The following is a 26,581-nucleotide window of genomic DNA, read 5'->3' on the forward strand; positions in this document are numbered from 1 at the left end:
CCATACCAGAAGACACCTTAAAGTGTCTTACAGCCTATTCATTTGAATGGGCCTGTAAGAGGCGATATTTACACAGCCATGCTGGACTGTGTCTTATGGAGTAGCATGGCTTAGTAAATATGGCACAAGATATTTTATAGAATATCAGCTCCAACTACGCTATTTGAAATTGTAATGCCGTAATAACTTGGGATTTACAGCTGCAGTCCCACCTACAACCCAAGTAAGTACCCCAACTTTGTTGTTACCAGCATGGGAAGCAGGGAGTCCAGAACACTGAATCACATTCATTTCAGTTATGGGAACACTCTGGTTCCCGAGATACTTACCAGTAAAGGTAGGGCCTACTTCCTGCTCTTTAATTCCCCTGTGTCACGTAGGCCAATAGGAAGCTGCAATAAATGACGTTGCAGCTTCCTTTTGGCCCGTGTCATTTGAGAGATTTAACAAACATTTTTGCTTTCCTACTTCCTCTATATAAATATACTGTGTGTATATATATGTATATGTATATATATATATATATATATATATATATATATATATGAGACCCATTAAGGTCGAGACAGCTGTCTGTGGGTGGTTTTCTGGGTATGCACCTTAACCCTGGCTGTGCTCAAAGCTGTGACCATGCAGCAAGCTTAAGCCTATAGGGAACCATGTTAAATATGTTTTTTGAAGCAAAAAGTGGCACTGTGTGCTCATTTGCATGTCATTTCCCAGAATCCCTTGCTGCAGTGGAAGTGCTGTGTGCTGGGTGATAATGGGGAAAGGCGGGGTTGCAGACCTGCCTAAGACATTCAGATGAGCATACAGATATATATATATATATATATATATATATATATATATATATATATATATATATGTATGTATGTGATCTTTTTAGCTATAGCCCGAGCAAAGTGTGTGTATTTGTAATTGTTACGCCGGTGCTGCCCGCAGACCAGACCCGTCCCCTGAGCTGAAGGGGGAAGTGGTAATACACGCACCCGCAGCAAAGGGAGCGTGTCGGAGTGTGGTATGAAGCGTTGCCAGGCCAGGTGTAGTAAGGTAGACAATACTTGCCGGTACCGGTTGTAGAGATAGAGTGATGAATGCCTTGCCGAAGTCAGGGAGTGGAGAGAGGTCTTAGTTCAAGCCGTGTTCAAGGGGTTACCAGAGGTGAGCGTTGTCCAAGGAGTGCCGAGATCGAGAGCCAGAGGGGGTAGTCGTACAAGCTGCGTCAAAACCTGTGAAAACACTGAGAGAATCCAGAAGTACTTCCATACAGAGACTGTCGAGCAAAGACTGAGAGCAGAGAGGAGCTAGATAAAGCAGGAAGGTCCAATTAGGAACGGAGGCGGGACAGTAAGAGCTACAGGGAGACACTGCAGATTGGTGCAGGCATAACAGGCCAGGTGAGTCTTGTTAGTAACCCGAGTATGCCCGTGCAGTGTGCGGGGGCGGAGCCTGAGGTCCGGGGGACGGGAATAAGAGTGCGCAGACTGAGCGTGCTCCGTAACTCGTGTACGCGTGTGAACCGAGCCAGTGGATGGTGCAGGTGTGCGTGCAGGAGGGCGTGGGTGCGCCGGGCGCTGAGCAGAAAAATCGCTGAGGGGAGTGATCCCGCGACGGCGGCAGGGGCGAGGAGCCGTGGAGGCCGGTAAGGCAGGATTGTTTTGTGTGTGCAGGGGCTCCCTGCGGGGAGGGAGTGCTCTGTGTGGGGAGCAAGGAGAATGCCGATTCCTGACAGTACCCCCCTCTTCAGGAACGGCCTCAGGACGGTCCAAGAACGGTTTCTCTGGAAACTTTTTCCTGAAGGACTTAAGAAGGGCCGGGGCATGGATGTCCTTTGAAGGTACCCAGGATCTTTCTTCAGGGCCAAAGCCCTTCCACTGCACCAAGAACTGGCGCTGACCCCTGGATAGGCGAGAATCCAAAAGAGAGTGAACTTCATATTCCTCGTTATTTTGTACAGTAATGGGATCCGGTTTACGAGTCTGATCCGGAAAGAAGTGACTGGAGATAAATGGTTTTAAGAGGGACACATGAAAGACATTGGGAATCTTCATACTGGGTGGTAGTTGGAGCCGGAATGCCACGGGATTGATTTGTTCACAAATAGGGAAGGGACCCAGGAACTTAGGTGCCAGTTTAGGAGATGGTACCTTGAGGTGGATATTCTTAGAGGAGAGCCATACCAAATCCCCTGGTTTGTAACTGGGCGCCGAACGACAACGACGATCGGCCTGTAGTTTCGATCTGCGGGAGGAGTTGAGAAGGGTAGACTGAATCCTGGACCATGCGGTTTGGAGGGAAGAAATGCGTTCATCTATGGCTGGTACTCCAGAAGGAATGTTGGGGATGGGAAGACAGGGAGGGTGGAACCCATAATTTTATAAAGAAGGGCGACTCCCGGGTGGACTCGTTTTTTTGCAGAATTGACGGCATACTCTGCCCAAGAGAGGAGTTGAGCCTAATCATCCTGGAAATCGGATATAAAACATCTCAGGTACTTCTCCAGGGATTGATTGATTCTCTCCGTTTGTCCATTGGACTGAGGATGATAGGCGGAAGAGAAAGAAGAGATGCCCAATCTCTTCGTGAAAGCTCTCCAAAATTTGGATACGAACTGAGAACCTCTGTCAGAAACAATGGACGAAGGGATCCCATGAATCCAGAAAATCTGCTCCGTAAAGATATCAGCAAGGGCGGGAGAGGTGGGTAATCCTTTAAGTGGAATGAAATGGGATATCTTCGAGAACCTGTCCACGACCACCAAGATAGTGTTCATTCCTCTGGACCTGGGCAACTCCACGATGAAGTCCATAGAAATGTGGGACCAGGGGCGGTCGGGAACTGGAAGGGGTAACAGAAAACCCTGAGGCTTTTGACGGAGAGTCTTGCTTTGAGCGCACGTGGGTCATGCGCGGGTAAACTCCAGAATATCTTGAGACATCCTTGGCCACCAGAAATTCCAACGAATGAGATCAGTAGTCTTCTTAACCTGGATGACCTGCAGATTTAGAGGAGTGACCCCAAGACAGGACCTCTGGAACAAATTTGGATGGTACAAAGCGTTTGTCGGGAACGACCAAGTCCTTGGGAATGCGTCTCTGGGAGTGCAAAATCTTGTCAAGATTCTTGAAAGAAGACGTGGTGAGAATCCTCTCATGTGGAAGGATAGTCTCCAAAGATTCCTCTGGCCTCTCTTCAGAAGAATGTATTCGGGAGAGTGCGTCTGCCTTTACTTCCTGGTCCCAGGGATATAGGAAAGGTGAAAATAGAATCGAGGAAAAAAAAAGAGCCCAACGAGCTTGTGGACCAAGGCGTCGAGCGTTCTCTATGTAAAGAAGGTTTTTGTGGTCCGTGAGAATAGTAAACGGCTCTTTCGACCCCTCTAGCAGGTGTCTCCACTTTTGAAGAGCCATCTTCACGGCCAGAAGTTCCCTGTTACCCACGTCATAGTTCCTCTCGGCAGACGAGAATTTCTTGGAAAAATATGCACAGGGATGTAACTTATCTTGGGGCGTGGGTCTCTGAGAGAGAACGGCACCAGCGCCACAATCAGAAGCGTCGACCTCCAGGACGAAGGGAAGTTCGATGTTGGGATGACGGAGAATAGGTGTGGATATAAAGGCTTCCTTGAGTGTCTCGAAGGCGGAGATGGCCTTGGATGACCAAGCAGAAGGATCAGCTCCTTTTTTGGTGAGCGCAGTGAGGGGTGCCACAATGGTGGAAAAACTCCGTATAAACTTACGATAGTAATTAGCGAACCCTAAAAAATGTTGTATGGCCTTGAGAGAGTTGAGTCTTGGCCATTCAGTGACTGCTTGAAGTTTACCGGGGTCAATCATAAACCCCTCATCGGAAATTATATACCCCAGGAACGGAGTAGAGGTCGTATGAAAGGTGCACTTCTCCAGTTTGGCGTACAAATGGTGTTCACGGAGATGGGAAAGGACGTAGGAGGTGTGGCGTATATGGTCCTGGAGATCTTTGGAAAAAATCAGGATATCATCCAAGTATACAATAACAAAAATATTGAGTACCTTACGAAAGACGTCGTTGAAGAAATCCTGGAAGACAGCGGCAGCATTACATAAGCCGAAAGGCATTACCAGATATTCGTAGTGTCCACTACGCGTGTTGAAGGCCGTCTTCCATTCATCCCCCTTCCTGAAGCGCACCAGGTTATAGGCACCACGTAGATCCAACTTGGAAAAAATCTTGGCCCCCTGTAATTTATCGAACAGTTCTGTAATAAGGGGAAGGGGGTAACGATTTTTAATAGTGATGTGGTTTAAACCCCTGTAGTCGATGCAAGGCCTCAACGACCGGTCCTTTTTCTTGACGAAGAAAAACCCAGCCCCTACTGGGGAATTGGAGTGACGAATAAAGCCTTTCTTGAGATTCTCCTGGATATATTCATCCATAGCGTGAGATTCTGGTAACGACAAGGGGTAGGTCTTGGACTTGGGTAGGGAGTAACCTGGAACTAGATTGATCGGACAATCGTAAGTCCTGTGTGGCGGCAAGAGGTCTGACTGTACCTTATTGAAAACGTCCCGGAATTGATGGTAAACGGAAGGTAGAATAACTTCGGTAACAGAGGTATTGGCCAGAAGTTGATGAGTCTCGCCTGACCTCGGCCTCCAGGAAATGGGAGCAGAGGAAGTCCAGTCAATGAGAGGATTGTTTAGCTGTAGCCAAGGAAGACAAAGGGTGATGGGTATCCCAGGAGCGTGAATGGCATCGAGAACTAAGATCTCCTTGTGCAGATGTGAGGACAGAAGCAAGGGAGCCGTCTCTAAGGAGATGTGGGCCGGGGTAAGAGGACGTCCATTGATACCGACGAGTGCGATGGGAACCTTCTTTCTCACGAGTAGTATGCAGTTTAACCTGGCGAATTCAAGATCCACGAAGTTTCCTCCAGCTCCTGAGTCAATGAAAGCGGCGGTAGAAGTCTTGAACTTATCGCCTGAAAGGGAGACTGGAAATGTAAGTTTCTTAGGGAGTTCACCTTTAGAAAGGGGACGTGGAGACATTACACCCAGACAGAGCCCCTCTGTACTCTCTGGGTGTTCCCGATTCCCGGACGCAGTGGACACTCTCGAACCAGATGTTCCATGGATCCGCAGTAGAAACACAATCCCCCGGCGTGGCGGAACTGCCGTATCGGTGTGCGGATGCGTTGTACCCCCAATTGCATTGGCTCTGGCAAATCCAGTGCAGGACGAAGAAGTATGGTAGCACTTGGGGGAGCAGGAGTGTTGCTGGGAGTACTGGAGAACGGAACTTGAAAGTTATGGACGTGAGTGTGCTGACGCTCTGAGCGGCGTACCTGGATACGTTGATCCACTCGGACAGCCAAATCAATGAGGACCTCCAATTGATCCGGCCTGGATTGGTGAGAGAGTTCATCCTTGATGGGATCTGCCAGGCCTTGCCAGAACACGGAGACGAGAGCCTCTTGTCCCCAGTTAGTCTCGGCTGCTAGAGTCTGGAATTCCACAGCATACTGCGTCACCATTCGCCGTCCCTGAGTGATCGGGAGGAGAGAAACAGATGCCATCTCCCGACGAGCGGGAGAATCGAATACTTGTTGAAACTCCGCTTTAAATGCCGGGTAATCCTTGGGTAAGGTCAGAACGTCGCTCCCAAACCGGGGAAGCCCAAGCCAGGGCGCTGCCAGTGAGGAGGTTATAAATGTAGGCTACCTTCTTGCGATCAGTATTGTAGAGATGGGGGGGCCATTTCAAACTGCACCTCACACTGGTTTAGGAAACCCCTACAATCTTGCGGTTCACCTGCATAAGGCTTGGGGGGAGGAATCCTTGCATCTGAGCTGCTAACTGCGCTTGCGGAGTGGGGGCTTACATCTGGCGGGGTCGCGTTGGTACCCTGTCTGAGAGTACTGCGACCTGGCGTGTAAGTGCCACAATTTGATCCGCCATGGCCTGGTTTTGCTGAAGCAGATTGGAGAGAAACTGTTGAAGTTCGGTCTGCGTCTTGTGGGCTCGACATAATGTTACGCCGGTGCTGCCCGCAGACCAGACCCGTCCCCTGAGCTGAAGGGGGAAGTGGTAATACACGCACCCGCAGCAAAGGGAGCGTGTTGGAGTGTGGTATGAAGCGTTGCCAGGCCAGGTGTAGTAAGGTAGACAATACTTGCCGGTACCGGTTGTAGAGATAGAGTGATGAATGCCTTGCCGAAGTCAGGGAGTGGAGAGAGGTCGTAGTTCAAGCCGTGTTCAAGGGGTTACCAGAGTGAGCGTTGTCCAAGGAGTGCCGAGATCGAGAGCCAGAGGGGGTAGTCGTACGAGCTGCGTCAGAACCTGTGAAAACACTGAGAGAATCCAGAAGTACTTCCATACAGAGACTGTCGAGCAAAGACTGAGAGCAGAGAGGAGCTAGATAAAGCAGGAAGGTCCAATTAGGAACGGAGGCGGGACAGGGAGACACTGCAGATTGGTGCAGGCATAACAGGCCAGGTGAGTCTTGTTAGTAACCTGAGTGTGCCCGTGCAGTGTGCGGGGGCGGAGCCTGAGGTCCGGGGGACGGGAATAAGAGTGTGCAGACTGAGCGTGCTCCGTAACTCGTGTACGCGTGTGAACCGAGCCAGTGGATGGTGCAGGTGTGCGTGCAGGAGGGCGTGGGCGCGCCTGGCGCTGAGCAGAGGAATCGCCGAGGGGAGTGATACGGCGGCAGGGGCGAGGAGCCGTGGAGGCCGGTAAGGCAGGATTGTTTTGTGTGTCCAGGGGCTCCCTGCGGGAGGCAGTGCTCTGTGTGGGGAGCGAGGAGAACGCCGATTCCTGACAGTAATGAATGTGTGTTTCATGCATTATGTGCATATATATATATTGTATATTTACTGTTTTTTTTTAATATATTGAATATAAAGGTGTATTTGTATATGGTTTATGTGTGTGTTACACTATTGTTGCATGGTGTGTGTGTGTGTGTGTGTGTATATATGGTGTAGTGTATGTGTTCTATAGGGGAGGGAGGAGAGAGAGGATGGGGAGGGAGGAGAGAGGATGGGGGTGGAAGATGGAGAGAGGGGGAGGGAGAGGTGGTGGGTAGGGAGGGGAGAGGTGGTGGGTAGGGAGGGGAGAGGTGGTGGGGAGAGAGGTGGTGGGGAGGGAGGAGAGAGGTGGTGGGGGTGGGGAGAGATGTGGATGTAGGAGAGGATGGGGAAGGGAGGAGAGGTAGAGGATGGGGGAAAGGAGGAGAGGATGGAGGTTGAGGGGGGGGGAGAGGATTGGGTGGAGAGGATTGGGTGGAGAGTGAAAATAGAGGTTGAGGGAAGAGAGCGAGGATGGGAAGAGGGAGAGAGCGAGGATGGGAAGAGGGAGAGAGCGAGGATGGGTGAGCGAGAGAGTGATGATGGGGGAGAGGGCAGAAAGCAAAAAAGGGGGGGGACATGTTTCTTGTTTTTTTATATTTTAAATTCTGGTCACCCTAAGGAGGGGGAGAAAGATGATGAGGAGGGGAAGAGATGATGAGGAGGGGGAGAGATGATGAATGATGACGAGGAGGGATGGGGAGAGAGAGGATCAGGAAAAGGATGGCAGAGGGAGTTAAAATTGTAGTCAGTATAAATATTAATGGGGCCCTGAAATTTTTTTTTTTTTTTGCCCGGGGGACCGCGAATACGCCGCTGCTCCATAGCATAGCTCTGTAGCAATTTATTAAATAAAAAAGAGATGGACTGAAGGACCTGCACTCACAAGGGGAGAATAAAATCAGAGATTAAATCTCTGCATGGATGACGTCACCAAACGAAGTCGAAAGCCGATACAGCTGGATTCACTGAAGTTTAATCCTTCGGTTCCATCTGAGCTTGCCTCAGAGAGGATCCGTCTCAGATGGTGTGGAACACTAGGGGGAAATCTCAGCGCCCTCGATAGCGGCAGTCTGCAGCTTGCACCCAAAGTTGTATTGGCTGCAATGGGCTGTTGTGGTAAGGAGACGGATCCAAACTCCAAGCATCAGCTTTCTCTTTCCGTGGTGACGTCAGACGCGTCAGCAAACATCCCAACGCATTTGATTACGTGAGTGACTTCCCCACTGAGGAATAACTACAATGTTATTGGATCTTAATCTAAGTCCTAATAATAGATAAAATAACCTGATCAAACAAATGACACAAACAAAATGATACTTTTTCAACGTTTATTTATCCAGAAGTTATTAAACATTCAATATCCATGTGTGAAAAAGTATGTGAACCTTTAGATTCAGCACCTGGTGGTACCTCCTTGAGCAACAATGAATTCAAGTAAGCGTTTCCTTTAACTGCTGGTCAGGCTCTCACATCGGTTTGGATTCATTTTGGCCCATTCCTGCCTACAGAATTGCTTTAACTTAGTGACATTGAGGGCTTCCTTGCAGGTACAACTTGCTACAGGTCCTGCCACAATATTTCAATGGGGTTTAGGTCCGGACTTTGACTAGGCCATTCTAAAACGCAGAATTTCTTCTTCTGCAGCCATTCTTTTTTAAATCTGCTTGTATGTTTACGATCATGTCTTGCTGCATAACCCACTTTCACTTCAGCTTTAGCTCACAGGCGGGTGGCCTGACATTCTCCTCTAGAATCTTCTGATACAATGCAGAATTCATGGTTGTGTCAATGATGGAAACCCGTCCGGGTCCTGAGGCTGCAAAGCAGCCTCAAACATCACACTTCCACCACCATGCTTGACGGTTGGGATGTGGTTCTTCTGTTCAAATACAGTTTTGGTTTTCACCAAACATAACATTTATCACTGAGGCCAAAAAGTTCTACCTTTTACTTGTCTTTCCAGAGAACATTGTTCCAGAAGTATGGTTGGTAATTTATGTGCTCTTTTATGAACTTCCAACGGCAGCAATGTTCTTTTTAGAGAGCAGTGGTTTCCTCCTGGCTATTCTTCCATGAACACCATTCTTTTTCTGATAGTTGAGACATGAACACTCACATTAGCCAAGGCGAGAGTGGCCTGCAGACCCCTAGATGTTCTGGTTTTGTTGGGGACTTCCTGGATGACTTGCCAGTTTGTTCTTGAAAAGATATTGGTAAGATGACCACTCCTGGGTAGAGTGACTGTGGTCTTGAACTTTCTCCATTTGTCTGACAGTGAATTGGTGTAGCCCCAAACACTTAGGAATGGATTTGTAGCGCTTTGTAGACTTATGAGCATCAATAACTGCTTTTCCGAGGTCCTTTAGAGATTCATTTGATTGTGACAAGACATGTTTCCACACACCTGTATGGTGAAGACCAAACTCAAAGTTTATGATCTTTATATAGGTTGGGGCCTCCCAAACTCACACCTGAAGACTTACCTAATTATTTAAACACCTGATTCTAATTATCCCCTTTAATGTAGATGATAAAATCAGTGTTTCACTTACTTTTTTTTACATACCCTTACTCTTAATTACTCATTATTTGTCTAATTCCTCCATCCTTTTGTTTCAAAAGACATGGAGTTGGTTAATATAAACTCTCTTGGATATTTAAGAAAAGCCTGGTTTTGATTCAAGAATGTTATCATGGAAAAACTATGGAATTTCTGTAATTATCATTGTGGTTCACAATATCAACAATATTGTTTCTCGTGTGTGTGTGTAACCATGTTGAATGGTTTTGAAGCAAAAAGTGGCACTGTGTGCTCATTTGCATGTCATTTCCCAGAATCCCTTGCTGTAGTGGAAGTGCTGTGTGCGGGGTGATAATGGTGAAAGGCAGGGTTGCAGACCTGTCTTAGACATGCAAATGAGCATATACTGCTGCGGCCGAGTTTATTCGAGCATTTGCCCGTTCTCGGCCGCAGCAGTTACCTGGCGCGCGCCGGAGGGTGCCAGGAGCGCGCCGAAGCAGCGGAGGAGAGGCCCGCCGATCGCGGCTTCCCCCTCTCCTCTCCGGGTCCGCCGGAACCCCCTGCCGCCGTCCCCCACATCGCGGGACACCAGGGCTCCCTCGGGGAGACCTGGACGCGCGTGCAGGGGGCGCAGGCACCCGATGACACGTGACCGCGCATCGGTGACGCGCGGCACGCCGAGGGGATGCCACTTGCAAGCCGGGAAATCTCCCGGCTTGCGGAACTGGCCACACTTCAATAAAGTGTGTCGCCAGTGTAGTACTATATCAATTTGCTATATGCTTTGTTGTGGAGGGTTTTTGTCACTTTTTTTACCCACCATAACTTAACTAAGTGTGTGTATATGTATGTATGTGTATGTGTGTGTATATGTATGTGTGTGTATATGTGTAACAATTTGTGAATCACAATGATAATTACATATATATAAATTCATACGCAATACTGCTATTGTTTTAAAACCACTTTGACAACTGGTTGATCCATAATAAAACCGATTTGCTCTTGGATCAATACTAAACTAAAAAGTCCATTAAATAAGTTTCAACATATGCTTATTACGCAGGTACAAAACTCTGATATGGTCTTCTTTGTTTGCATTTAATATGCCTCACATTTAATTATGCACAATCCATAGGAAGATCTGTGTTTCAACTGTAAAATCTCATTCTTATTTTTTTCCCCTCAGTGGACTCAACCTGAGCAGGTTGTTTCACGTTAAAACCCAGGGGTGATCAATCAGTTTTACTTGTGATGTCATTTTATAACTTCCCGCCAACACACAATATTCCCTTCAAAGCAAATGAATCATATCTACTGGACTTTACATTGTGCCTTTCTGAGCAACTATGAGGATTACTGAGATGTCAACTTCATGGAACGATATCTGTTAGATTTAGGGGGTCTGTGCCAATAAAATGGTATTTGAATAGAACATTTTTATCATTGACACTCAATTGAAGTCTATGAGATTGCTTGCGCTATGAAACTGAATCCAAATCAGTGAGATAAAAAAAAAAAAAAACCAGAGGGGAGCAGGCATGTCTGAGTCACAAATGAATCGTTTATCTTACACACACGGTTACAATACAGTTTTACTTTTTTTTTTTTTTCATTTAAAGAAGCAATCCATGCAATATCATACGTGTGTTTATTTTAAATAAACCAATGCTGTAGTATTAATTAATACTTACTAAAAAAAATAATCAACTATTAATGCCATTTTTTAATGAGTCTTAATACACGGTGCATCTTTTAATTTCTATATCAGGTTTTAGCACATGTCCCCAGCAGTGCAAGATCTTTCTAACACTTTCCTGTTTGTGATCACTTGTTGCCAATATCCCCAGCAGTTTCAGCTGCAAGCTGTAACAATAGATAATGTTACCTTAGTTGTATAAGGCGAGCTCAGACAGGCTGCTACAATACCATGTGTCCGCGCCTTTCTGCTGGGCAATGTGTGTTCATCCCCAGCAGACAGAATGACGTGATTGCAGGCGGGACTTTAAAAAAAAAAAAAAGTGTGTGTGTTTGTGATTGGCTGGCGAAATACACGTCACGTGGCTGCCGTTGGAAATTACAACTTCAGTTGTCTCCTTCAAGTGCAGCAGCAGCGTCAACGCTGTACTTCGCTGCCGGGTGTCGTTTTCAGTTTGAAAACTCCCACACACCAAAGCAAAAGAGTGGCAAACATGCGCACGCAAGTCGCATTGCATCCGGTCTGAGCTCAGCCTAAGAATACATTGTAGTTGCTGAGTTGCAGTGACTGAAGAATTGATTTGAAACTGAAAGGCAGCCATTTAGTGAAAACTGGGATGCAGGATTTTGCAGATCGATCAAGATAAAGGGAGAACTAATCGATTGGCAGCTTAGATAATTCATTTTCAATAAATGTAATTAAAAGCTGCATATATTAAAACACAATGATTTTTAAGATGCTTAGATTGCCTCTTTAATTCTGATCTGTAATATGAACCCTTTCTCTGTCAGTAACACATTACAAAGCAGCCACCTGTCCCTTGCAGAGAATGGGTACCATGGGTTTGCCCACTTCCTTTTGACAGTCACAGAGATGCAACTCAAGAAGTCTTCTAGACAAGAGTAAACACAACTGCTGTACATAGAGCATTCGGGGATTATGGCTTTATACCGCTTAATTCTCTTTATTAGTTCCTTATGTGGACATTCCAATCTCACTATTTAGGGAACGTTAACTAACTGATATACCTGCACCACAGAACCAGCATGCTATGTTTGAGGGGAATGGACAATTAATAAGTTAATATTTACAATGTGGTCAACAAGAGCTTGCGGTTCCCTTAATAGCAGCCCAACTATGTTGAGTGCTTCCTTGTATTGGTAAAACATTATGAGATGATATAGATTCTAGATGACGTCCTCGCTGTTGCCTTTAATGCTATAAGAAAATCATAGTTTACAACGGGCAGATAGCATCTTGTGTGGGGAGGAAAGGTACTGTACTAATAACTCACAACACCCAAGTGCCATAGCCCAGCCGTGATTGCATTGTTGGGTTACACCTCACCGTGCCATACCAACCTATGCCACCCTTTGTCAGCCACTCTGGGGGTGGGAGGTGACGTCATGGCTGCAGTCCATGGGAGCTGAGGGTAGAATATGGTTCTCCTTGGAGGGATCCTAGAGATGAGGACACAAACCCCGGCCAATCTCTGTGTTTTAGGGATCCCCATTCCTTACATATTCATATTACCGTGACCTGCCACCCAGTCCAGCTATGTACAGTATATAACCCATCACTACCTCGCAGAGCCCCGCACAGCCAGCCCTCCCTCCCTCCCTCTGCTCCATCCATGCCTAGTCTGGCAGGACCGCTCTGGTCCCTCCCTTTCGCCAGGTGAATTGAAAGTCGTTGCGCGAGAGAGAGAGAGAGAGAGAGGGAGGGAGAGAGAGAGAGAGTGGCGCTGCTGTCTCTGCTGCAGTCCTGTCATGCACAGAAAATTGCAACTCCGACAGAAAGAGCCCGCAGAGCTGGAGGAGAAGCGCAGCAGCACCGTGCGACCCTGGCTGGGAAACCAAGGCGTGCACCCTGCTGGGGGAGAGAGGGGAAGGAGAGGGTGCCCGCTGCCTGCCCAGCTCTCCCTGATCTCCAGGCACTGAACTCCTGATCCTCCGCGCGTCCTCATCCACACGGCTGCAGGGAGCAGGCACACGGGGAGGAGGCTCCCACTTTCCAAGCCCCCCCTCAGACGGATTTACATAGCCTGGGATGGCTACACATAGGGTCCAGTTCTTTAGCGCGTCTCCTGAGGTCCAGAGGAGAGGGAGCCTCAAACTAACCGGTAAGTGCGCTGAAAGTTTCTTGGAAGAGATGGCAGCTCTGACCTTGATGGTGCTCGGTGTTTCAGGTGAAGCCACCAGCTATTCCCTATCTCTGGTGAGCTAGGTCAACATTTAGTTGTTGTTACATGGAATTGGGCATTTAGGTGTGACATTGAACTTGTAATCAGATGCTATCGCCGGGGGTCATCTCCCCAGTGCCTTATTGCCTTTCCAATATGTACGGAAGTGTTGCAGTGGCCAATTCTCTAGGAAAGTGATTGTTTTCTATTTGATGATATTAAGATGATGGCAACTGAGCTTCTGAGCTACACAGTATTTACAGCTTGGTGTGAAAGGTTACACTGTCCAAAGTCTGTGACCTTTGGATTCAAATGATGAAGTGTATTACAGTATATGTTCTATGGAGTTCACTCTGCTAAACCATAACTGTACTGTTCTGAGATGGCAATGGTTGCTGTAGAGACTACTTTGGATTTATTGGGCTGCGAAGTGAAGTTTAATCTGAAATGTCAATATCTGTGAGTTAGCATATTGTAATGGTTGCCAGATGTAGTGAATCTAATAGTTAAATCCTATATACTAAATTAAAGAAAGTATTGGACACTATATGAAAACTATTGTAGTACCATAGATATTGTTTGGAAAGTGTTGAATAACCTGCAATAGTTATTTGTGTTTTGATGAGCATAAATGAGTGTTTGATTAATTATATTGTATAATGAAATATTACATGGTGAATAATAATGTGTATACATTTGTTAGACACATGTAAAGATACCTGTATTATTTTAATGTGTGTGTGTATGTGTATATAACAGAGTCTTTATTATATTTAAATACATGTAGAATGTATTTGCTGTTCGGATAGAACAGGCAGTGAAATAATGTAAGAAGACCTCACTTGTACACAATGCACATATATAATTGTGAAGTGCACAAGCCTGTTTGCTTCCCCAGGTGTACATTGTTTAAAGTACTGTAGTTATTTGTGTTGGATTTTGTAGAAAATCCTATTCTGTGTTACAGACCTGCTGCAAAAGTGGAGTAGGGGAGTATGTAAACTATCTACATTTATCACACATGTATCTGAACCATTTCTCAAATACAAAATATTGAATGATAGTTATGTCTTTCTGATTCCCAACCTAAATGGATTTTTGTGAGGAAAATGTGTAACTATTAAGCAGACGTGTAAATTTGTGTAACCTGGGAACTAATAGTATGGGGAATTTTGTAGATGTCAGTTATCATTCGTCTCTTATCCTCGCTGCAGCACATGCCTTAGATTACTATCAAATAATCACTAGGTTAGGGCCAGACAGAGTGCAGCTAAAGGCATCAGTGAGGCCACAAGTGAGAAGCAGGAGAGAGATTTCAGCTTGACAGCTTTTGCTTGCTTATCATTTTGTTGGTTGAAAGGATGGAGACCAGCCCCACACTCCACATAACATTTAAATATGTACTAGCTGTATCATCATATCAAAACATCCTTATACTGTTGGCAGTTATTCATATGCTATCACATAGTAAAGATTTCATTATTGAGCACAGCAGTAATTTACAGTTGCGTTTTTTTTCCATTGATGTTTTGTGCAGCACAGGGATTGTGCTGGACATTTTGGGGAAATAACGGTGCTTGTACTTATTAATGAGCATGAAATGAATGCAACACGCACACATTTTTAAAAGTCGTCTTGCAATCAAAATGATGTCTGAAAAAATAATGAAATGTTATTATTATTTCTCTTTTTATCATGGCTATTTATGAGTAACTCAAGGCAAGTTCACAGTGATGGAAAATATGCTGTATGCTCCATCTGCTGTAGAAAAAGAATTTCTAATTGGTTTATCCTAGACTGTAAGCCGCAAAATAGATCTATTAGAGGAAAATCGGTGCTTCTGATAATGCTGCGAGTAAACGTAAAACTGATTCAGTAGCGGTAATCTAGAAAAATGATAAAGGGTAGTTCGTGTAGGCCACAAATGAGAGGGAGAGAGAGTCAAATTGAGCTCAAGTCTTGTTGTTTCCAGAGTCTATTCCAAGAGTGAGAGAGTTATCATGGTATTATGTGAGCGCCAAACTCAGGCAACAGGACCCACTCAACTGTCTTTGATCTCTGTTTGGAGAGATATAACCATCACGGGACACAAGAAGGCAGTCAACCTCAGAAATCAATGTACAAGGTTTGATGCTCCCACCTCCAAGGGACCTGATTAAGGGCCATAGTCTGGTCAACAGAATGTTGTGTCTGACATGCTTCACAAGAAGCAACAGATAACAGAAAGTACTTAAGTTATAAGAAACATTTCTTATCGTGAATACGTGGAAAAAAACAGTATGGCTCTAAAGCCTTTCAAGCCAACAATAATTAAAGCTTAATTTTATTTACCAAGCACTGCATACAGAACATGATGTTGCTCTCCAGTAGTTATGCCCCACAGGACAACATATGCGCTAGGGGGCTTAATTATGTTCTTTCTTTTAAAGTTTGGGAAATAAAATGAAATTAAATTCAGTTTTAATTATTTAAAATAACAACACGCTATTAGCCCTGATATTTATTTGTTTTTCTTTGGGGTATATTTGGGATTCATCTCTTTTCAATGTTTTGCTAAATAACATTTCATATTTAATAGGTTTGTTTTTTTTACATCAAAGGCTCACGTGTGTCCCCCATTGAATATTTGAAGAACAGTGCAATGCATACACCATTAAGATCCTTCTGTATTTTTTACTTTTGTAATAAGAACTATTTGTTTATATTTTTGCATTATAGTATGCATAATAAAATAAAAAAAATGCAATTATAATTGTTCGAATATACAGTCACGGTATGCTCTTCATAAATAGAAAAGGTCTGGAAAGTTAGTCTACTGGAATCAAACCCTTGCAACATAATGATATGCTGCTGTAGTCTTTATGTGTTTTATACAGTGCATATAATTCAGTACATGATAATGTCGTTTGAAAGAGTGAAGTGACAATTCCTGTCCAAAATCAAGTTTGAGCCTAGAATTAAGCACTCCTCTGGAATATGGAGGCATGTGCTTAAAAAAACAAAATACTGTAGATTTTAGTTTCAGAGTAGAGGGGACATTTTCCCCTTTATAACTTAAAGTTTCACAGGCTTGATTGCGCCAGTGTAATTATTTTTGCTGACTTAACAAATAATAGTTTCATCCGAGGTATCGCCTTCTGGCAGCTAAGTTATTTATTACTTTACAGTACATTGGGCTGCATAGTATGCACCATATACTGTACTGTTGATATTGCAGTGGTGTAACTGCATTTGTGGACCCCATGCAAAAATGTTTAAAGCCCCCCAAATAAAAAATCCAAAATAAATCTAGTTTTCACTGCAGTCCCTGTGTCAGTGGCCCTGCGAGCCCTTTCCCCCTTGCTCTCACAGCCTTTATCTTTTCCCCTTCTCATACTCTCCCCTCTCATCGTTACCCTCCCCCAATGTATTTCTCCTCCCACCCTCACTCTCCCCCCTCTCTCTTGCTCACTCGCTCCTCTTTCTTACTCTTCCTTCCTCCCTCTCTCCCCCCCCTCTCACTTTTCCCACCCACCTCTTCATCCCCCAATATCCTTTCTCCCTCACGCTCAACCCCGCTCCTTGCACAATCCCCCCCACACACAATCTGGCACACACACACACAAAATTCCCTCCTTCCAGCACCGGATGATAGTTGTTATTGCTGTGGGAGGTCTGTGAGTGCTACAACGGTTGCCACCTACACCGTACAGTATATTGATTGCTAAGTGAGAAAAGTTTTACAGGCTTGATGGCTACAAATGGCTCACAAATGCCAATGGGAATTCACATTCCAATATTTGCATATTATACATACTGTAGATCGCACTATGGGGTATCCCCTTTATTTTTTATCTGAGAGCTTCGTGGTGCTGAGGACCAGTGAACAGACCTGATCTGATCGACCCACACTCTAATCCAGCACCAACATACCAAACTGATTTTGGAACTGCTTTATTCAATATTTTGAAATGTGAGTGTACATCTCATAAAACATCTCTAGCATTTACAATCCCCAATTCCAGACTATCTGCACTATTGTATGTTGTCTGTTTTTCATTTTTTGGTGATATCAGTGCTCCCCAACTTCACTGCCTAGTATTGTATGTATTGTATTGTATGTCTTTATTTATATAGCACCATTAATGCACATAGCGCTTTACAGTAGTAATACACATGGTAATCATATAAATAACAAATAATAACAGGTCATGAGAATAAGTGCTTCAGACATAGAAGTAACATTAAGGAAGAGGAGTCCCTGCCCCGAGGAGCTTACAATCTAATTGGTAGGTAGGGAGAACGTACAGAGACAGTAGAAGGGAATTCCGGTAAGTGCGTCTGCAGGGGGCCAAGCTTTATGTATTGTGTCCAGTATTATCCACAGTGCTATTCATATGCTTCTTTAAGCAAGCTTGTCTTAAGGTGGGTCTTAAAGGTGGATAGAGAGGGTGCTAGTCGGGTACTGAGGGGAAGGGCATTCCAGAGGTGTGGGGCAGTCAGTGAGAAAGGTTTAAGGCGGGAGAGGGCTTTAGATACAAAGGTGGTAGAAAGAAGACATCCTTGAGAAGAACGCATGAGTCGGGATGGTGCATAGCGAGAAATTAGGGCTGAGATGTAAGGAGGGGCAGAAGAGTGTAAAGCTTTAAAAGTGAGGAGAAGAATGGAGTGTGAGATGCGGGATTTGATCGGAAGCCAGGAGAGGGATTTCAGGAGGGGAGATGCGGAGACAGATTTAGGAAAGAGCAGAGTGATTCTGGCAGCTGCGTTTAGGATAGATTGTAGGGGAGACAGGTGAGAGGGGGGGTGTTGGTGGGAAGGGGGAGGAGGGGTGAGGTGGTGGGAAGGGGGAGGAGGGGTGAGGTGGTGGGAAGGGGGAGGTGGTGGGAAGGGGGGTGGGAGGCGGTGGAAAGGGGGGGAGGCGGGAGGGGGGGAGGTGGTGGGAAGGGGGGGGGGGGCGGGGGGGGAGGCGGTGGGAAGGGGTGGGGGAGGCGAAGGGGGGGTGGAAGGGAGGTGAAGGGGGGGGAGGTGAAGAGGGGGGGGGTGGAGGGGAGGTGGAGGGGAGGTGAAGGGTGGAAGGGAGGAGAAGTGGAGTGAGGGGAGGTGAAAGGGGGTGAGGGGAGGTGAACGGAGGGGAGGTGAACGGGGGTGAGGGGTGGGTGAGGGGAGGTGAAGGCCGCTCACTCACCAGTCCGGCAGGTCCCACGTGGATCTGAGGCGGGAGGCAGCGTGTTGTGGCCGCTCCCCCGCTGTGTCCCGGGCGCCGCCATCTTGGGTACTCGGCGCCGCGAGGCAGGCTGCCTTGCCACTGGCTGTTCCCCCGCCGGGGAAAGGGTGAGTTGTAGCGCCGGGGAGGGGGGGGCATGTATATGTGTGGGGGGGGGAGAGGTGGGAGCTATAAAAGGGGGGTCTTGCACGGCCGCTGACACTGGGTGGGGGGGGGGGCGCTGAAGGGGTAATAATAGTGTGTGTCCCGCTGACTGTAGCGGCGCCGGGGGAGGGGGGGGGGGTGAAAGCGCGGGAGACACGGGGAGAGGAGGAGGTGCGCGCGGGTGCTGCTAACACTGTGATCCGTGTGTGTGTGTGTGTTTGGACCTTTGGCCCGTCACTCCGCCTCAGGCCAATGAGAGGTGTGCGGGGGCGGGCGGGCCAAGGGACCAATGAGATTGCCGCTAGGGACGCAGACATACAGTGCTTTCAGAAATATATAGTAGATCAATTATGATTTCTCCATGTGGTGTTATTATACTTATTGTTTGTCTGCTTGTGTACTCTGGCAGTGTGCTTCCCGCGGTAGGGTAATGTATGCACAACAACTTTGCCAGGCACCCAGATTGTCAACTATATAGACTGGGACATTAAAGGAAAAAACACTATTTTAATTGCCCAGAGGCGCCTGGAACTTAGCCTGGACTTACCCTAGGTGGTGAAAGAGCTACCTTAAAATGGCACTTTAAGAGTTAACTACCTAGTTAACACATGGGCTCCTCACTGTTAACCAGTGGTTATCCCTATAAAATCACACAGCACAAATGATTGGAGCAGAGCCCCAGTGATGCTACTAAGATGATAGTCTGTACAATACCAAAAAGGAAAGTTCATCTCTGAGTCTAAAGAAAAATATACATGATGTTCCAGACAGTGTCTGTAATCCCGAATAAATTGTCCCACGGAGTCAGTAATTATGCAGAAAATCCAAAGAGGAAAAAATCCAAAGAGGAAAAAAGCGGAGCACAGCGGCAAAAATGGAAGGGGCTACAATGATAGAGCGAAACTACAATCAATTTATTAAGCAAGGTGACAACCTGGCATGCATATTGTAAGTAACTCTTACGTGTTTCACGCTTTTCCCAGCGCTTCTCAGAGAGTATTAAACTGTATTACACAAGTTGCTTTTTGTAGCCCGTTCTCTCAGCCGGAAGTACTGTGTCACTGGATGCCGCACAGGTGTGGTATCAGCGAGATCAGAAGGAAAGAGAATACTCTCTTCGTTATCTACAGTGACACCCTCCGGTTGGAGAAACCAGCTTGACATAGGTGCTGATATGCTTAAAAACAAGAATATAATCCAGTGTGACGTCCAAACATACAATTAACTTGATTAAAATGATTTTAAAAACAACGAATACAATGGAAAAAACTAAATTCCAAGGAACTCCGTCAATTTCTATGTATACCTTTAAATAGAAATGGTCTCGTGAAACACTTCTATGGGATAACTTGCTCAGTTGGCTAATAAAACATAGAGCTAGCAAAATGATATCCTATATAAAGCATCAAAAAACGTTATCCGTTGGCATAGAAATAAACACATACACATTGCTAGTTAGGATGCTAAAAAGAATATAATCAGGTGCTATACTCAGATGGTCCAGTTACTGTAATAGAATTCATAAATAAATCAAAATACCTAATGTTCTCCTGAAATATTCTAAATGTAGCTTTTCCAAGTAGCAAGTACATATAGAAAGCAGTAATGCTAGAGCTGTGACTAAGTAAACAGAGCACATATTGTGTCAATAAATAATGACTAATGCATAAATACACAAATGTATCAAACAGTCTACTCTGCACAGAAATAGTAAACAAATTGTAATTGAGTATAAGAAATCTCCTCTTATAGTGATATGAACAGGAGTACCATAATCACTCCTAATGGAGTCGAGAATCAATCTATATACCCTTAAAGCAAAGAATCGGACAGTCAAACAATAGAGACAAACTAAATTAATACAGGAAATATTGTGCATATTAGACTAGGAAGTGTTTTAATTCCCAGTCAGGATTCATACCCCAGGGTATAAATCCAATAGATTTCTCTGCAATTTAAAACTGCTTCTCTATTGCCTCCCCTGGTATGTAACTGAACGTGTTCCAAAGCACTGAATGTAAAAGTGCTAAGAGAACCCGGGGGCAATGCGAGAAGTGCCTGGAGACTGGATATTGTACATCTTTATTCCTAATAGACCTCAGATGTTCTGTGATCCTAGCCTTTAATGGCCTAATAGTTCTGCCCACATAGGGACTACCACAATCACATCTCAGGACATAAACGACATAACTTGTATTACAAGTCATAAAGCTTTGAAGTTTATGTCTACTGTATGATTCGTATATCTACACTTCACGGATTTAAGTGGAGTGGCATTCTTGTTGCAATTGCCACACTTGTAGAAACCCTTAGGAACTTTCTTTTCTAAATTACACCCCTCATTCGGTTTAAAAAGACTAGGGGAAAGATGATGACCGTTTGGTCTTTGCCTTCCTGTATACAAATCGGGGATAGGATCTGGTATATGTACTCCAATCCCTATCTAATCTCAGAACTCCCCAATGTCTCAGAGTCAGTAACTATCACTCATATCATAAAGCCATTATGTAACCTGATAGGCGTTTAGGAAACCACACTGGAGGCAGGCTCACTAACCTTCGCATTTAGGAACATTTTGTGCGAGTCTGCAGTTGTAAGAGCAATGAAGCCCAATATGATAAAGTCCGTAATGGAGTGAGTGTAAAATGCCGAATGAATTACTCACTCCATTCCATGGATCATTGAGGGATGTCGGCGTTGTCCTGCCGGGAAGAGATCGGTAACCAGGCTTGGTTGTGAGGCGGTGCAGCAGCCGCAGGGGAAAAAAAATGTGAAACCGGAGTGCCGTCGGATGAAGTACAACAAAAGATTTATTGGCACATGAATACAGCGAGGGATGATCCTCTTGCGCAATCACGCAGATGCCTACGCTTTGTCAAAGAGAGGATAAAGCGCAGACATTTGCGTGCATCGCGTAAGAGGATCATCCCTCGCTATATTCATGTGCCAATAAATCTTTTGTTGTACTTCATCCGACGACAGTCCAGTTTCACATTTTTTTTCCCTACGGCAGCTGCACCGCCTCACAACCCAGCCTGGTTACCGATATATACCTATAAATACTGCAGCAGTGAGCAATGAGGGGAGGGAACTTACATTTTTGAGAAGCGAAACATACATCAAGGGCAAGAGTCTCTCCGACGTCACACATTATGCAACGCAAACACCTTCACAGAAACTGGTAACCGGCCTGTTGCCGACGGGGCCTGACTTTAATGCCTCTGTTATCTGTGTTCACGTAGCTATAGCAGGGAGCTACGTTAACGGTGTCAGGGATAGATCAGCCGAAGCTGTTGGCTATTCCACTCCCTCTCTCTCTCCCTGCCTCTCTTTCTCACTTTTCCGACCCACCTCTTCATCCCCATGATATTGTAGGGTTAGATTTTTCTTTAAATCTGGTCTACACCTGACATCTGCTTTAGCGTAATACATTGCGACCGCAGCTACTACCTATGCAAGCCTTATTTATACAGAGGCCTCTCTAAGAGTTACTACGGGATACCATTTGTCCAACATATTGAGCATATTACCCTAATGGGGGGGCACGCACTATTAGCAGGTAGGAGTAAATCCATTTAGATTTCCCCTGGTCCCTATTAGTCTAATTGTGAGCAATTCCCTTTTTCTCCGCCATCCCTGAGGGGTAATGTGGTAACCTACCCACTTACTCAGCGGTACCTTACAGTTTATACCGACTGAGCAGGTATTAATTCATATGGCCACTGTCCCTCTATATCTACACTTAAGTCATACTACACTCAGGTAGCTGAACTACTATCCAGCTCCACTGCTTAAATGCTATTTTTAGTTCACTGATCATCATAGCTTTGCAGTTACCAGGGGTCCAGAGATATATACTGTCCATGACCCTGCGGTATTTGTGTGCATACATACTGGTGTAGTCTTTAATTCCATGTCGTTATTTAATGCAGACTGTCCATATTTTATTTGATCAGATTTTGTTCATTAATTCTTTAACAATACATAGGGGACAGCTGCTTGGTCTATAGCCCTAGGGCTATCACAATCCAGCACTACATTCTATGAGCTAATTCAAATCAGCCAGCTCAATACTTATTTTTATATTGTAAGTGTTCATGAGTCAGCGTGCACGTAATTTGGGGCCTTCCTGTCACCTCTCTAGCAGGGCCTCTTCTCTCTGTTCCTATTGCATTCCCCTAGTGCACTGATCCAAACTACTACTCCTTTTCACAGATAGATGGGGTATCATGTCTTTTTTTCTGTTTAATTTATTAGTGAAACTCTACATTTCGATCCTAAATCTTATAACAAAGGAGTTACACGTATTTAATTGCATCTTTTAAACAAAAATGATTGAAGCCTGTCTACATTTGCGTCGCCCCAAAGGTCGAAAGGGTTCCCAAAGAGCTGCTCCCCTCTGTACAGAACCAGCGTGCTAAGGGGTAACATCTGTTTTTGTGTAGTACTATGTGTTTGATCAACACCCCCACTAGAATGTTAATGACCCAGGAGGACAAAGGAAGTTGAAACTACAGCTGCATTCAATCTGAACCCCTTCAGTCTACATCTGCGTCGCCTCAAAGGTTGACAGACTTTGGCGCAGCCGTAGAGCAGCCAAAGGGTGTGAACCAGTTGCTGATGTTTGGTGATGTTAAAACTGCTCTATTTCAATCAGAAACTCACCAGCCCTTTTATCTCGTGTACCCAATTTTCCAACTTACCTGGCCGTATAGATTGTATGCCTCTTCTAACACATTGCAGGCTTATCCGACCTAGGGGCCTATGCAGAGAGCAACGAATTTTAAAATTGGCGAGTTTAATAAAAAGTAGCTTTTTTGGAGAGTTTTATTCTCCATATGCAGAAATGTGCGAATTCTGCTATGTTTAACATGAATGCGTCTGGCGAGTTTAAATTGGCGAGATGCGCGCTGCAGAAATGTGTTAAAAAAAATTCGCGCCTTTTTTTTCCCTTTGCTATGGCCGCGAGCGGCAGCTTCTTGCCAACTTTTTCAGGCGAGGCAAAAAGGAGACAATCGCGCCATTTTATTGGCGCGAACAGCCGCTAGATGCCGTTCGCGCCTCTCTGCATAAGGATATTTTTAAAACTGGCGAGATGGAGGTTCTCGCCAGCCACGAGGCGAGTTTTAGAAATAGAAAAAAAAAATTGGTGCGTTTTTCGCAACTCGCCATTTTCTGCTGTTTTCTGCGCGATTTTCTCCAAAAAATGGCGAATTTTCAAATAGCGCTGCTCTCTGCATAGGCCCCCTAGTCTAAAACAATTTAAATCTTGTCTGTAAAGGTTACATACACCAATAATCATATCTCTAACTTTACATAAAATGTCTGCGAATTGACTGTATAACCTCTGTTCATTTAATGTAACCATGTATTTGTCAGCATAACTCTGTGCCAAGGACATACTGGAAAACGAGAGGTAACTCTCAATGTATTACTTCTTAGTAAAACATTTGATAAATAAATAAAACCCATAAAGGTACACAACATTTAAGCCGTTATCCACACTAAATACATCATATTTCCAATTGTCTTAAGGACTAAATATTGTGAAATATGTGAAAGTGCCTAAAGGGTTAAATGAATGAAGTATTTATGATACAGTATCTGCGATTCAGTGCAAATAAAACTGGCAAAAACAAGAGATAAAATTCCCTTAGCATTATGAGGGAAAAATTGTGATTGCACAAGTTCTGTAGTGAAAAGTAGTACACATGGGAAGAATGTTGATCCAGGGATTTGATTGCCAATATTTGGAGTCAGCAAGGAATTTATTTTCTCCTTATGAGATATCATTGGATGATATTTCACTGTGGCTTTTTTTTCTGAGGCTTAAGCTTGCTGCATGGTCACAGCTTTGAGCACAGCCAGGGTTAAGGTACATACCCAGAAAACCACCCACAGACAGCTGTTTCGACCTTGATGGGTCTCATCAGTGTGGGGTTGATTTTACTGGGAATGCAAGAGAGGCTTATGGGATAGGCTAAACCATAATACTGAGTTAAGTTATGGTGAGTAAAAAAAGTGACAAAAACCCTCCACAGGAAAGCAAATATGCAAATATAGCTGTATGGTCATCTGCATGTCTTAGGCAGGTCTGCAACCCCACCTTTCCCCATTATCACCCAGCATACAGCACTTCCACTGCAGCAAGGGATTCTGGGAAATGACATGCAAATGAGCACACAGTGTCACTTTTTGCCTCAATAACCATTTTTAACATGGTTCCCTATAGGCTTAAGCTTGCTGCACTGTGTGCTCATTTGCATGTCATTTCCCAGAATCCCTTGCTGCAGTGGAAGTGCTGTATGCTGGGTGATAATGGGGAAAGGTGGGGTTGCAGACCTGCCTAAGACATGCAGATGACCATACAGCTATATTTGCATATTTGCTTTCCTGTGGAGGGGTTTTGTCACTTTTTTTACTCACCATAACTTAACTCAGTATTATGGTTTAGCCTATCCCATAAGCCTCTCTTGCATTCCCAGTAAAATCAACCCCACACCGATGAGACCCATCAAGGTCGAAACAGCTGTCTGTGGGTGGTTTTCTGGGTATGCACCTTAACCCTGGCTGTGCTCAAAGCTGTGACCATGCAGCAAGCTTAAGCCTATAGGGAACCATGTTAAAAATGGTTATTGAGGCAAAAAGGGACACTGTGTGCTCATTTGCATGTCATTTCCCAGAATCCCTTGCTGCAGTGGAAGTGCTGTATGCTGGGTGATAATGGGGAAAGGTGGGGTTGCAGACCTGCCTAAGACATGCAGATGACCATACAGCTATATTTGTGTGTGTATATATATATATATATATATATATATATATATATATATATATATACTATATTTGTGTGTGTATATATATATATATATATATATATATATATATATATATATATATATATACACTATATTTGTGTGTGTGTGTGTATATATATATATATATATATATATATATATGTATATATATATATATATATATATATATATATATATATATATATATATATATATTAGTGCCCAAGACATGGGCATACCTGGGAAATATGCTAATAGCAGTCAATCCCTATTTTATGGTTTGGAACAGGGGTAGCCAGCTCCAGTCTTCAAGAGCTACAAACAGGTCAGGTTTTCCAGATATCCCTGATTCAGCACAGGTGGCTCAATCAGTCCCTGATTCAGCACAGGTGGCTCAATCGGAGGCTCAGCCTTTGACTGAGCCTCTGATTGAGCCACCTGTGCTAAAGCTGGGATATCCTGAAAACCTGAGCTGTTGGGGAGGGTGTGAGGACTGGAGTTGAGGACCCCTGAGGTAAGACATGAATTAATGTCAGCTTATTTGAAGCTAACGCAAGGTAGTGTTAAATTGAAATAAAGTTAGCCCTATGCTAATGTGTTAAACGACGTGTTTTTGCCTATAATTATCTTAGCGAAATTAAGTTAAACTAGGTGAACAATAACAACGTTATTAATTTAGGTAGCCTGACGTTATTTGCCCTGATTTAACAAAGCTTTGGCTTCTCTTATTTAAATAATCAAAATGTAATATAAAATATAATGTTATCGCCGCTTAATAACTAACATTATAATGCAATAATTAAATATATAAATTAGCTGTATAGAATTGTGTAAACAAAAAAAAACTGGGGATGGTAGTAAAAGTATAAATGTAAAAAAGTAGTTAACATTCATGTAAATGTTTTTAAATATTTTTATTTGTCTAATATTAAAAAGACAGTGAATAAAGAAGAATTATAGATGAGAAAAAGAAGTTATAAATTGTGTGTGATCTTGCTCTCTTCATTTTCTTATTATAATCCTTTAATTCTTCTTATTGTTAAGCTCATTGCATATTATTTTCATTTTTGTTTTCATCAAAAAGATGTTAAAAAAAAAAAAAAAAATATATATATATATATATATATATATATATATATATATATATATATATATATATATATATATATATATATATATATATATATATATATATATATATAT

At 44.2% G+C, this 26,581-nt stretch overlaps 2 long non-coding RNA genes across 2 annotated transcripts in view; one reads left to right on the forward strand and one right to left on the reverse strand.

Annotated features, from left to right (window-relative positions):
* The window catches only part of LOC142487755 (uncharacterized), a 42,522-nt gene that overhangs the window by 4,789 nt on the left and 11,152 nt on the right, over window positions 1–26,581 (reverse strand). The gene's annotated exons all lie outside the window — the stretch shown is intronic.
* Window positions 12,467–26,581, forward strand: part of LOC142487753 (uncharacterized) — a 193,496-nt gene continuing 179,381 nt past the window's right edge. Inside the window, exon 1 of the long non-coding RNA XR_012799301.1 lies at window positions 12,467–13,174. This is a non-coding gene — a long non-coding RNA (uncharacterized LOC142487753). The remainder of the gene's footprint in view (window positions 13,175–26,581) is intronic.

The sequence above is a fragment of the Ascaphus truei genome, chromosome 2 (genome assembly GCF_040206685.1).
Source record: "Ascaphus truei isolate aAscTru1 chromosome 2, aAscTru1.hap1, whole genome shotgun sequence".
In the NCBI taxonomy this organism is placed as follows: domain Eukaryota; kingdom Metazoa; phylum Chordata; class Amphibia; order Anura; family Ascaphidae; genus Ascaphus; species Ascaphus truei.